Below are 14,170 nucleotides of genomic sequence, written 5' to 3'. Positions count from 1 at the left end.
CGCATTTTTTCGTCTGTCTGTCTGTCCGTCTGTCCGTCTGTCTGTCTGTGGATGCGCGCTTGCGAAGGATTTGGCTCGCAAACCGTGGGGTTTACGTTTTAAAAAAGTAGCCGGGTACCACGCCGTAAGCCCCGTGGTGAGCCAGCAATATTCCGTTTTCCCATCCGTCAACTTTAAAGTAGTTAAATAAACAATTTAGTGTTATATATCGTTATTTAATTATTTCCCCGTGCCACTAAATCTATCCGGGGGTTGCCCCTAGCAACGCACACATGTCATCGGTGGAGGGTGGCGGGGATTTCTCCTTCGAGTTAAAAATGCCAAAAAAATACAAAGCTGAGGTAAATTCACAAAGTGCCATGTCCTGTGTGCACTTAGGGTCAGTAGATACTAATAAAGCATTTATATAGTATTATTGTAGCGCGGGCAGGGGGATGGTGGGGGGCGGGGGTAGCAGCCCAGCTCCCAGCCTGCCAAGGTGCCACCTCGGCCGACTGAGCAATCTAGGCGAGGCCCGGGGCTCTGCACGGGACTAGACCTCACCACGGCACTCTGTCAGGTTAGTAGTTTGTGCTATAGAGTCTATATATACATGTATAGAGTCAGCATGTACTGCTGCAATCATAGCAGGTACCACCACAGTCAGTATGCACTGCTTTAGTAAAAGCAGGTACCACCACAGTATGCACTGCTGTTATCATAGCAGGTACCACCAGAGTCAGTATGCACTGCTGCAATCATAGCAGGTACCACCACAGTCAGTATGCACTGCTGTAATCATAGCAGGTACCACGACAGTATGCACTGCTGTAGTAATAGCAGCTACTACCACAGTCAGTATACACTGCTGTAGTAATAGCAGGAACCACCACAGTGGGTATGCACTGCTGTAGTGAAAGAAGGTATCCACCAAAGTCGGTATGCACTGCTGCAGTGATAGCGGTAGCGGTACCACCACAGTCGGTATGCTTTGCTGTAGTGATAGCAGGCATCAAACACGCGGGGGTCAAAAAATGTTTGGGGGGGGGGGGTCGACAATTTTTGAAAATATTCAGATCAACTATTTACCCCCTACTTTATTATTTTTTTTTACTTCTGCAAGCCTCTTATAATTTTATTGGTAGAGAAATGGACAAACGCGCCAGCGGGCTTTTACAATAGCTTAGTATCTGAGTATGTATATGTGAAGTGTTCGATTTCACTCGTACAACTTCTGTCTTTCTCCGAACACCGCTTTATTTACAACTCTCAGCATGTCCTCCATATTCCACAGTATCCTGGTCGCCACGGCTCGCTGGCCGTGCTTCACTCGACTCGCTCGCCACCTTTGTCTCTCCACTCCCCACGATTACTTCGCTTACTCCGACGCTAACTTCTTCATCTCCGCTCTCCACTATCACCGTCACTATGCTCACTCCACTGCTACTGCTTCATCTCTTTCGATTTAAAGCTTTCGTAATTGCAAGGATTCATCTTTTTTGGTTCTTTCGGTAAAGTCACGTAGAATGAGAATAAAATAAATTGATAAAATAAAATAACACAATAATATTCTCACGACGTTTCGGCCACAACAGAAGCGGCCTTCATCAGGTGAAGGGACGAGTGTCTGGAGGACAGCGCTGGAGTGAAAAAGCCACGCTCATATCGCGACCTTTAAGCTGTGTGAGAAGAAAAAAAGCGCCTTGACAAAGGAATTAGCATAGAATTTAGTATTGAAATGGCTGAGTGATTAGCTTGTGACTGGTCACAGAAATGGCTATGTTAAAGTTAAAGCATACACATCCGCAGAGGCACCCCTTGACAAAGGAATTAGCATAGAATTTAGCATTGAAATAGCTAAGTTAAAGCATACACATCCGCAGAGGCACCTCTTGACAAAGGAATTAGCATAGAATTTAGCATTGAAATAGCTGAGTGATTAGCTTGTAACTGGTCACATAAATAGCTATGTTAAAGTCAGAGCATACACATTCACAGAGGCACCTAGTACAAATCAAACAGGAGAATGTAGCATTGAAATAACTAGGCGAATTTAGCATTGAAATAACTGAGTGATTAGCTTGTGACTGGTCACAGAAATGGCTATGTTGAAGTCAAGGCCTACACATCTGAGCTATTCACAGTAACTGGGTATACACTACAATATATAGTGAATACTATATAGTGAACCAATCAAAAACTAAAATATAAATTACCTCAATGTTATCAATAAACTCTATATATTCTCCAATCAGCTAGCGAACCAACAATAAGTGGTTATATATCACAATGCTATATGGCGAAAAAAATGGGTGGGTTCTTACCCTCAACTTTAGCAACACGGATAGCTACGGGCCCCATTCAGACGGACGAGTTCATCCATGGTCGGAACAGAGGAGGGGGAGAGAGACAGCTGCGAGGCGCTGTTATACTCCATGTTGTAAACCATACCATCAACCGTGGTGTGAGAGGTATTAAGAGTCAATGCCAGCGAAAGAGCTGTGGTCTGAAGGTCATCGTAAAATACAATTAATTAAAAACGGAAATGGTTTGAAATATCTCCAATGGTTACTAAGCCAGAATCCATCTTCTAGGTTGAAATTGTCTCTGTGCTTGTATATGTGAATGGCCTCATGAATGAATCTCTCATGGTAGCCGGTTGGTTTGCAAAGAACCTCCGTCTTGGAGAAGTCAATGTCATGTGAGCCCACTGAATTATAACAGTGATCTGCCACGGCAGAGGAGTTCGTTCTATTGTGTTTCAAGTCTGCTTTTTGTTCGCGAATGCGGTCCGAGATATGTCGTTTGGTTTCTCCAATGTAGCTACTACCACAGAGGCACTTTAGTTTGTAAACACCCGGGTACTGTATGTCCAGAACAGCATCTTTTACAGATGGAACCAGATCACGGATTTTATGTACTGTGTTGAATCGGACCTGGATCTTGTGTTTATTCAGGATTTTGGAGATATTTTTAGTGACCCCTGCAATGTAGGGTAAGGTGATGGTTTTGAGTGGCTCGACAAGAGGATCTTTCTTCATGACTGGAGTGATGGCTTTGCGGATTGTGTAGTCGGAGTAACCATTAGCCCTGAGAGCCTGGTGTACGTGCTTGAGTTCACTGGTAATGTGTTCCTGGTCAGAAATGCATTGGGCTCTATGGTATAGAGTCTTGATGAGGGAGTTCTTCTGGGATGGATGGTGGTGGGAATCCGGTTTAAAGAAAGCATCTGTATGGGTAGGTTTGAAACACGGTAGAACGAACTCCTCTGCCGTGGCAGATCACTGTTATAATTCAGTGAGCTCAAATGACATTGACGTCTCCAAGACGGAGGTTATTTGCAAACCAACCGGCTACCATGAGAGATTCGTTCATGAGGCCATTCACATATACAAGCACAGAGACAATTTCAACCGAGAAGATGGATTCTGGCTTAGTAACCATTGGAAAGATGTTTTAAACCATTTCCGTTCTTAATTAATTGTATTTTACGATGACCTTCAGACCGGAACTCTTTCGCTGGCATTGACTCTTAATACCTCTCACACCACGGTTAATGGTATGGTTTACAACATGGAGTATAACAGCGCCTCGCAGCTGTCTCTCTCCCCCTCCTCTGTTCCGACAATGGATAAACTCAAACGTCTGAACGGGGCCCGTAGCTATCCGTGTTGCTAAAGTTGAGGGTAAGAATCCACCCATTTTTTTCGCCATATAGCATTGTGATATATAACGACTTATTGTTGGTAGCTTAGCTGATTGGAGAATATAGAGTTTATTGATAACATTGAGGCAATTTATATTTTAGTTTTTTATTGGTTCACTATGTAGTATTCATTATATATTGTAGTTTATACCCAGTTACTGTGAATAGCTCAGATGTGTAGGCCTTGACTTCAACATAGCCATTTATGTGACCAGTCACAAGCTAATCACTCAGCTATTTCAATGCTAAAATTCTATGCTAATTTCTTTGTCAAGGGGTGCCTCTGCGGATGTGTATGCTTGAACTTTAACATGGCCATTTCTGTGACCAGTCACAAGCTAATCACTCAGCCGTGAGAATATTATTGTGTTATTTTCTTTTATCAATTTATTATTTTATTCTCATTCTACGTGACTTTACCGAAAGAACCAAAGACGATGCTTAATCTCTGTTCACCGCTATCACCGTCACTATGCTCACTCCACTGCTACTGCTTCATCTCTGTTCACCGCTATCACCGTCACTATGCTTACTCCACTGCTGGCTGTTCTCATCTTCAGCTCCGCTATCGCTACGCTCTCTCCACTGTGGGCTATTCTCTTCTTCAGCTCCGCTATCACTATGCTCTCTCCAAGCTCTCCACTCTTCAATTCCTCGCTGTTGACTCCAACTTCAATTCTCCGCTGTTCACTCCAAGCTCCCCAATGTCAACCACCTCCGTCTCCAAGCTCTCCAAACTCCAACTCTCTCCCTCCAATTGCCGATCCCCCAATTTATCCCCGCTCTCATTACGCCCCAATTAATTAGTCCGCGTCCCAACGGCACTCCGCGTGACCGTACACCTTTTTTTCCTCCAGACCTTTAGGCGCCACCCTAGCCTTGGCAGCAGCTCCAACCAATCACAGCCGTCCACGGCTCTCCTAGCTTAATTGCCCTAACATAACCTGCACTGTATTTGCCTTCACTACAGGCTGACCCAAGATAACCAATACTGTCTGTGTGATCATGTAATCACGTTGTTTGTACTACACACATTCCTACTCCACTACATATGTAAGGTTTTTAAGAGAGGTTTTGAAATAAAATTTTTGCCCGGGCAACGCCGGGTACTTCCCGCTAGTATATTATAAAAAAAAAGTTATCTGTCTGGATAAGCAGGGGTGGGACGACACCTGCGCAGGAGAACTGCCCGCCGGACACGTGGTGCTTGCACAATTAATAAGTGGGGCACGGAATCGCAGAGTACAACACTTTCAAAGTATAGAACACTTATGTCCAGTTTGGTGGCTGCACATTATTTAGAATAAGTTTGTAAGTGAACTTGGAGGTTGACATGCACACCAACGATGGACGTGAAGACTTCCCCAGGGTAGATTACCTTTTATTCTCCAACTCAAAATCTGTATACAGGAGAATGTGTGGTGCCACAGCCTCGAAGCCACACTGTAAGCGCTGCGACCCCCCCCCCCCCCCCTGGCACCCCCACTGAGTACACACACGCTGCACATACACGTAGTATCCTGGTGGGGGATTGCTTGGCACAATGGGTTTAAATCCAAAGGGTCCCTATGAGGAAAGTCCCATGGTTTCCCGGTGCCTGGGTATTGGCCGACCCTCGCAGGACAAGTTACATTGCGTTGCCCCTGAGTTGGCTTAATAGTGCATGGGCGCAAAAGGTTTACCGGGCCAGCCGCGATGAGTCATTCACGACATCGGGAGAAGCTGGGGTGGAATAAGTGAGAAGAGCAGACCATGAGGTCAGGGGATCGCAGCACCACGACCCCCCCCCCCCGACCCCCATACCGAATACACGCTCGCAGGGTGTGTATTCGCCAGTCGGGTATTACTCCGGATTAACAAGGGTGAGTAATGCATTCATGAGTATGGACGGACAGACAATGGGTCACAGAAGCACCGGCCGCTGTTGTATATGTGGGTTTGTGAAAATTGATGAAAAATAATTAAAATTAAATGAAATTCGAAATTTGCATAATTAATCCAAAATTATGTTAATTCGTGTAATTATGCATATAACTATGCTAATTAGAGAGGTGATCGTATTAATTTATACGAGTGGGTGTGGTTGTGTTAATGATAGCCTTTATGATAATCAGGCCCCACCTCGTTGACGAGGTGGGGTTATCAATCAGTATAACGCAATCAATCGTGTGCAGTTACGCTAGTGTCAATTCGGCCTCGTTGTCTAACTTCGTATTATTGATCAGCATAATACAATGATTCTCGCTTTAACACTCTCCGAGTGTTCATATTTTAGGTCCCATGTTCATATTGTTCGCTTTAGTTTAATGAGTGTGGATTGGTGTGTTTATAGTTTAGGTTCCTGAGTTCTTATCTCGTCGCAGGATACAGATCTTATGCAAAAATTTCAGGAAAGAATCACACGACCACTTCTGTATTAATCAATTTATTTTCTAATTAAACCTTAACTATAATATGTATGTGAACTCTCAATCTCGGAACTTCAACACGGTATCCACACGGTATCAAGACAGTATCATCAACGACTGTACGATTTCACTTTGATAACACATGGACCCCGCATAAAGCGATGGTTGTTAGAGAAGGAGAGAGTTATTAGAACATGCAAATGCTATACTAAACAAAAACCGTAACTTATAATGAATGATTATACTTGAATTATTCCCGCAGAATCGCACTCGTTGTTGATCATCGATCATATGCAACCCTTATCACGTTGTTAGCACACTGGGTCTCAGAACAGGTGATTATTCTGTAGAGTACGCGAGTACGTGCGGCGATTACGAACGAAAGGTACTTTAAAGATTATACGACGATAAGAAAACAATTAAACCAGTTATTATTCTTAAAGGCACAAATCTTAACAGATACATCGGCAGATTATCTGACTACATAATGGCTTGGAGTAAGGGCATGCGATGGGGTGCTCCTTTCTCCTGAAGACCTCACCTGATACCAAGTTTTAATTAATTGTGGACCAGATCACCTGGTGAGAATCTGGTGGGACACACCCTTCCCCACAAGAGCGTGGCTCTACGGGAGAAGGTGTCAAAAGTAAATTCGTATTGATGGATCTGTTGAATATTTATGCGATTAAAAGTACAGCCTACTAAATAGTAAAGAGGACAACTATGGATATGCTTATAACGACATATGTATGAACACTCGGTCTCGTTGTGACGCCTTCACAGCCACTGATGACCGATAGACTTGAGTGTTAGCTTCTGGTTTAAGGACCCGTGTATGTTTGAGTGACATGAATTGTTTGAATAGTCAGTGTTCGGGGTCGAACTTTGTGTCAAACAGACGCCTGCTTGTCGTGTGGTGAGGGGGCGGTGCGCGTCATACGTATCAGTCGATTCGGCGGTCACCGTGTTGAACGGATTCGGATGTCGTCGATACGCTGCTGCAGGTCAGGACGCGGTCGGTAGATGGCGCCACAGCTCGCTTGCAGCGTGCACGGTGGTTGAGTGTTGACCCGGGTGCGCACTCGGCTGGCGATGCACGGTGTGCACGCAGCCTCGTCGCCAAACAGCGACCCTCACCACCCCGGCGGCAGCAGAGACCTCCGCGTCGGCAGAGGCTGACCCACGCAGGGGCGAGTTGAGCTGTCAAGCGGGTCTTGCCCGCCTGCAGATGAGATGGGGAGCTGCTCCGATGAGTCGAGCCCCCGATGGCCGGCTCCGGTGAGCCGATCGAACTCAGCTGAATTCCGATGAACTGCGGACGAGTCGAGCCGACCCGCTGGTCGCAGCTCGCTCCTGAGTCGACCCCCCGGTCGAACTGAGGTTTCAATGTTCAGGATCCTCTTTTTATGCCCAACAATCCCTTCACTCGGATCCTGCCCACAAGGCGGGGTTTTTTTCGATTTTTACTGTGTCAGGATTTGTCCGTATGTATCTGTGTCCGTGTGTGTCCGTACGTGTGTCAGTGTGTGTCCTTGTGCATCACCCACGGTATATTCCGTTGTCATACTCCTACCATTAAACCCACAAGTAAAACAATCAAATGTTATAAATTGTCTCGAAGGCGCCTCTCTGTCTGGGTGCACAACCTGGAGGGAGGGGCGATATTCCCTCCGACTTTCACCGACGCACAAAGAAATGGTTAAAACGTTTTAAGTTAACATTTCATTTCATCAGAGTTCCACAGTTATGATTCTGTATTAATCCAAGGTCTGGGTCAGCTTCTCGTTGTGGTGTTTGACTCGTGTTTCCCCAAGCGTATACACACTCCTACCCCACGCTGCAGGGATACAAAGACGGCCGGGATTTCCCTTTCTCTCCGACCCTGGGTTTAACATCGCCCTTTGCTTACGTTGCAGTTTTGCTGTGCGCTTGCATTTCTTTTCCTCTCTACTCTTACTTTAACCCTGCTTATTATTTGCGTATGGGTGGAGGCTAGAGCATTTATGTTGAATTTCGATTTAAAGCTTTCGTGACTGCAATGATTCATCTTCTTTGGTTCTTTCGGTAAAGTCACGTAGAATGAGAATAAAATAATAAATTGATAAAATAAAATAACACAATAATATTCTCACGACGTTTCGGCCACAACACAAGCGGCCTTCATCAGGTGAAGGGACGAGACTGTCTGGTAGGACAGCGCTGGAGTGAAAGAGCCACGTTCAGATCACGGCCTTTAAGCTGTGTGAGAGGAACAAAGCGCCTTGACAAAGGAATTAGCACATAATTTAGCATTGAAATGGCTGAATGATTAGCTTGTGACTGGTCACAGAAATAGCTATGTTAAAAGTTAAAGCAAACACATCCGCAGAGGCACCCATTGTTAAAGGAATTAGCATAGAATTTAGCATTGAAATAGCTAAGTTAAGGCATACACATCTGCAGAGGCACCCCTTGACAATGGAATTAGCATAGAATTTAGCATTGAAATAGCAGAGTGATTAGCTTGTAACTGCTCACAGAAATAGCTACGTTAAAGTCAGAGCATACACATTCACCGAGGCACTTAGTACAAATCAAACAGGAGAATTTATCATTGAAATAACTAGGCGAATTTAGCATTGAAATAACTGAGTGATTAGCTAGTGACTGGTCACAGAAATGACTACACATCTGAGCTATTCACAGTACTATATAGTGAACCAATAAAAAACTAAAATATAAATTACCTTAATGTTATCAATAAACTCTATATTCTCCAATCAGCTAAGCTACCAACAATAAGTCGTTATATATCACAATGCTATATGGCGAAAAAATGGGTGGATTCTTACCCTCAACTTTAGCACCACGGATAGCTACGGGCCCCGTTCAGACGGACGAGTTCGTCCATGGTTAGAACAGAGGAGGTGGAGAGAGACAGCTGCGAGGCGCTACTCATACTCCATGTTGTAAAACCATACCATTAACCGTGGTGTGAGAGGTATTAAGAGTCAATGCTGGCGAAAGGGCTGTGGTCTGAAGGTCATCGTAAAAATACAATTAATTAAGAACAGAAATGATTTAAAACATCTTTCCAGTGGTTACTAAGCCAGAATCCATCTTCTCGGTTGAAATTGTCTCTGTGCTTGTATATGTGAATGGCCTCATGAACGAATCTCTCATGGTAGCCGGTTGGTTTGCAAAAAACCTCCGTCTTGGAGAAGTCAATGTCATGTGAGCCCACTGAATTATAACAGTGATCTGCCACGGCAGAGGAGTTCGTCCTACCGTGTTTCAAGTCTGCTTTATGTTCGCGGATGCGGTCCGAGATATGTCTTTTGGTTTCTCCAATGTAGCTACTACCACAGAGGCACTTTAGTTTGTAAATGCCCGGGTACTGTATGTCTGGAACAGCATCTTTTACAGATGGAACTAAATCACGGATTTTATGTACTGTGTTGAATCGGACCTGGATCTTGTGTTTATTCCGGATTTTGGAGATATTTTTAGTGACCCCTGCAATGTAGGGTAAGGTGATGGTTTTGAGTGGCTCCACAAGAGGATCCTTCTTCATGACTGGAGTGATGGCTTTGCGGATTGTGTAGTCGGAGTAGCCATTAGCCCTGAGAGCCTGGTGTACGTGCTTGAGTTCACTGGTAATGTGTTCCTGGTCGGAAATGCATTGGGCTCTATGGTATAGAGTCTTGATGAGGGAGTTCTTCTGGGATGGATGGTGGTGGGAATCCGGTTTCAAGTAAGCATCTGTATGGGTAGCTTTCCTGTAGACAGAGTGGCTCATTGAACCATCATGTCTCCTTTTAATTAAGACATCCAAAAAGGGTAGTTTGCCATCTTTTTCGACCTCCATTGTAAATCTGATGGCTGGGTGTATGGAATTGATGTGGTCGCGGAATTGGTCTAGAGCAGGCTGGCCATGTGGCCAGATGACAAAGGTGTCATCAACGTACCTCTTCCATAAGGTCGGGCGTAGAGTGGCAGTCTGGATGGCGTCAGTTTCAAATTTTTCCATGAATACGTTGGCTACAACCGGAGATAGGGGGGAGCCCATTGGGGTGCCCTCAGTTTGTTTGTAGAAAGTTCCATTCCAGGTGAAGTAAGTGTTGGTTAAGCAATGTCTCACCAGGGGGGGTACATCAGTATGCAGTCCTTGATGAACCAGGTCTTCAATGATAGCGATGGTGTCAGGTATCGGGACTTTGGTGAACAAGGACACCACATCAAAACTGACAAGCAGGTCGTTTGGGGACAGGGAAATGCCTTTGATTGTCGATACCAGGTGAGTAGAATTTAGTACCGCAGAGGTGTTTTTTCCAGTGAAAGGTCGCAGTATATCAGCAAGAAAACGTGCCAGTTTGTAGGTGGGGGAGTTGATAGTAGAGACTTAGGAAAACCTGATTGTTATAGGCTTCGGGTCAAGTCGTATAGAAATTATTAAAATATGGAAATAATTTCATATTAAATTAATAGACGGGTGATGGTTACATTGACGTAGCTTGTGGCAGGGTTCAATTGAAGTGGGTCTGAAGATCAATAACTTTAGCCTACCCTGTCGTTAAATTCCGACTTTAAGTTACTTTAATAGTAATGCAGAACCAATTAGCTTTTTTGACTTAACTAGATCTAGGCTAACGCAACCTCCCAGTGACCCTGGCTTTGTGTTTACGTCAGCCCCTTGCAATCCGCTGCGCTCTGCTCTCTATCTGCTCCCTCTGACCCTGGGAGGGCTCTGAACGTCAAAATCGTGTTAGTGGGTCAAGGTAAATATGACCTCCACATGCCATGCTGAGGCCTGGTTTGGTGTTTTTATTCATTATTAAAATTAAAAGAAACAATAGAAATATGTATCTATATGTATTGAAAAATTACTTGTTAATATTAAGAAGGAAAGGGGGGCATATACAACACCGCGACGCTCCATCTGAAATGGTTCGATAGAGGTGCACACACTGACGCTCTGATACGAGTAGCGTGGCCAAGCCAGGAGGGCTACTAGTTGGCCACGCTGACTTGAGGCTTGACTCTTCTTCTTCACGAGGCGTTTTCATGAGGCATCTTCATCCCGGACCCGAGCAGCCCCGAAGCAAGTGCGGAGCCCACTTATATGCTCCTCGGTGTGTCCGGGCCACACCCCGGCCACGCCCACATTCGAGAACTCTCGAGAAGGCTCTTCGTCTGTCCACGTGGCCCCCAAGGTGCCCCCGGGGCCCCTGGCCTCCACCTTGATCCGGTCACGTGTCCAGCCGGGTTCATCCAGAGTGCCGCGGCATCACACAACCACCGCGGTACTGACCCACGGCCTTCAGACCCCCCGAACCGGCTGTACTCTACCCACTCCGGGCTACGCACACTCCGGTCCCTTGCGACGGACGCCAGGGGAAGGCTTGACCGAACAACCCACCCAGGGTACGGGACTCGCCCTGGACCGCTTCAACCCCGGCTTAGCGACTCCGAACACAGCATCTTCGCACTCAGCGACTCCGCACACAGCATCTTCGCACTCAGCGACTCTACACACAGCAACTTCGCATCTCCACCGCTGCCCTCACCTACGCTCCCTCAGACCCGCTCACCCGTCTGTCCCAAGTGGGGGTTCAGCCAACACCCGCCCGGCGACGGCGTGACAGTTGAGGTCCCGTTGACGGCTGGACCAAAAGCGGTGAGAAGTCTTCACTCTTGGTTCCTGGCAACCACTCGCCCCTCGCTCACACACATTTCCGCTTATATCCCCCTGCTCATCCCGAGTCCTCACGTGCTTCTACTTAAGCTGCCCCCCATCTACCGTCGCCTAGGCGCCAACCTCCGGTCACAGCGTAGGACCTGTTCAACCTCGGTTGCACCCACTTCTCCCCTTAATTACTGGCGGTTTGTCTGTGCAAACCTCATGTTGCGACGCGCACACCTGTTTGCCCTCCGTTGCACACGCTTAACTGTGCGCACCATGTATTTCTCTCCTCTATACAAGTGTTGCAGCGTATGTGTGAGGCCCACATCTTGTCCTGATCTCCAATTTAGCAGCCACAATAAAGGTCATAGGCTTTCTTAACCATCGTGGTTATACTGTGATTCAAAAGTAACTTCACCATAAACATAGCAGAAGTTACGTAGAAGGGAAACAAAATAATAAAAATATAAAACAATTAAAAATCTCACGACGTTTCGACTGCAACACAAGCAATCATCATCAGGTGTGAAAACTACAGTATGGGTAGCTTTCCTGTAGACAGATGCTTACCTGAAACCAGATTCCCACCACCATCTATCCCAGAAGAATTGCCTCATCAAGATGTGATTCCAGACATACAGTATCCTGGCGTCTACAAACTAAGTTGCCTCTGTGGTAGTAGTTACATTGGAGAAACCAAACGACATGTCTAGGACCGCATTCATGAACACAAAGCAGACCTAAAACACGGTAGGACCAACACCTCGGCCATGGCAGATCACTGTTATAATTCAGTAGGCTCACATGACATTGACTTCTCTAAGACAGAGGTTCTTTGCAAGCCATCTGGCTACCATGAGAGATTCGTTAATGAGGCTATCCACATATACAAACACAGAGACAATTTCAACCGAGAAGATGGATTCTGGCTTAGCAATCATTGGAAGGATTTGATAAACCATTTCGGGTCTTAATTGATTGTTCACGCTTACGGCGGCTTTCAGACCGCATCCATTATTTTCGTCTCCCCCCTCCTCTTTCCGAACATAGATGGACTCGTCCATCTGAATAACTGCCAAATCACTCTCCGTGGTGCTAATGTTAAAAAACCTGCCACTTTTTTCAAATTTTCTTGCTGTGGTTTTCACACCTGATGATGATTGCTTGTGTTGCAGTCGAAACGTCGTGATCATTTTATTGTTTTATATTTTTATTATTTTGTTTTCCTTCTACGTGACTTTACCGAAAGAACCAATAATATGAATCCCTGCAGTCACGAAAGCTTTAAATCAAAATTTATAGCAGAAGTTATCTGCTTTGTTCATACAACTACGAGGCATCTCTGCTTACTTTGGCTAAACAGAAATGTGTCCTTTTGCAAAATCAAACACTGACAAATAAGAGAACACGACACTGTACGATTTTTAGAGTTGATATAGGGCAATTTATTCAGCAGAAGCATGTAAGCCTAGTCATGATTGCATCATCCATGACTTCAAGGAATAACATGATGCAATTCATATCATGTATGATGCAATACCAGGTCCAGATTGCATCATTCATTGTTTTGCTCAAAAAGCAAGTACTGTCTAAATCCAGTCATATATTTATTAATAGATACAGTCAAAGATGCATTTTAGTCATTTCTGGATTAAATTGAGATCCCTTCCCTTCATAACTCACTTATCCTCCGCAATTCCCAAGTGAAGGGTCATATATACCGACCCCGTAACATATTTTGAAAACTAGAGCCAATCAACAATTTTAAGCATAATTTTCATTCTCAGTCACCCAAAATTAATCAAGTTGGACTACATTTTTTTCGGAAGCATTTTGGCTGTAGACCAGTGTCACTATGCTAATTTGACTCCTGAAATGTACACATAAAATCAGTAATTGGCTTTTAAAAGACCTTGTAACTTTACGGACACCACATTATCTTTAGCACGTTTCAGACACCCGTTCAACCTCTGTCGCAAAACAACTCCCTCAATAACCAATTCTAGAATTGTCCCATCGACCTCTACGGTACATCATAGCCGCGGTGTCTACTACACCTGATGTGTGTTAACCCTTTTGGTGACTCGAGTGCACGCACCTGCGCAAAGGCGAACGCTACGCAACAGCTCTCAGTCCACGTGGCACAGCACGTGCGCATCCGCCATCGCTTCCCCTCCAATTCTCGCTTCACTTGAGCAACCCCATTGGGGGGGGGGGGGGGGTGGCGGGCAAGGCAGGGCCTCCGGATTGCACATGCATGCAAGAGAGAGGGGGCAAGAGCCTCAAGCCCATGCAAGTGAAATAGGGTGCGGTTCACCAGTGTTATTCACTTCAAGGCCAGCGAGCCATAGGCGGACTCTGGTGGCCTTTAGTGCGGGCCACTAAGTCGTGCGGCACCCCGACAATACACAAAAG

The sequence above is a fragment of the Petromyzon marinus genome, chromosome 55, assembly GCF_048934315.1.
Source record: "Petromyzon marinus isolate PM22_M1 ecotype Great Lakes invasive population chromosome 55, UKy_Petmar_22M1.pri1.0, whole genome shotgun sequence".
Taxonomy (NCBI): Eukaryota; Metazoa; Chordata; class Hyperoartia; order Petromyzontiformes; family Petromyzontidae; genus Petromyzon; species Petromyzon marinus.
This window is presented reverse-complemented; position numbering follows the sequence as displayed.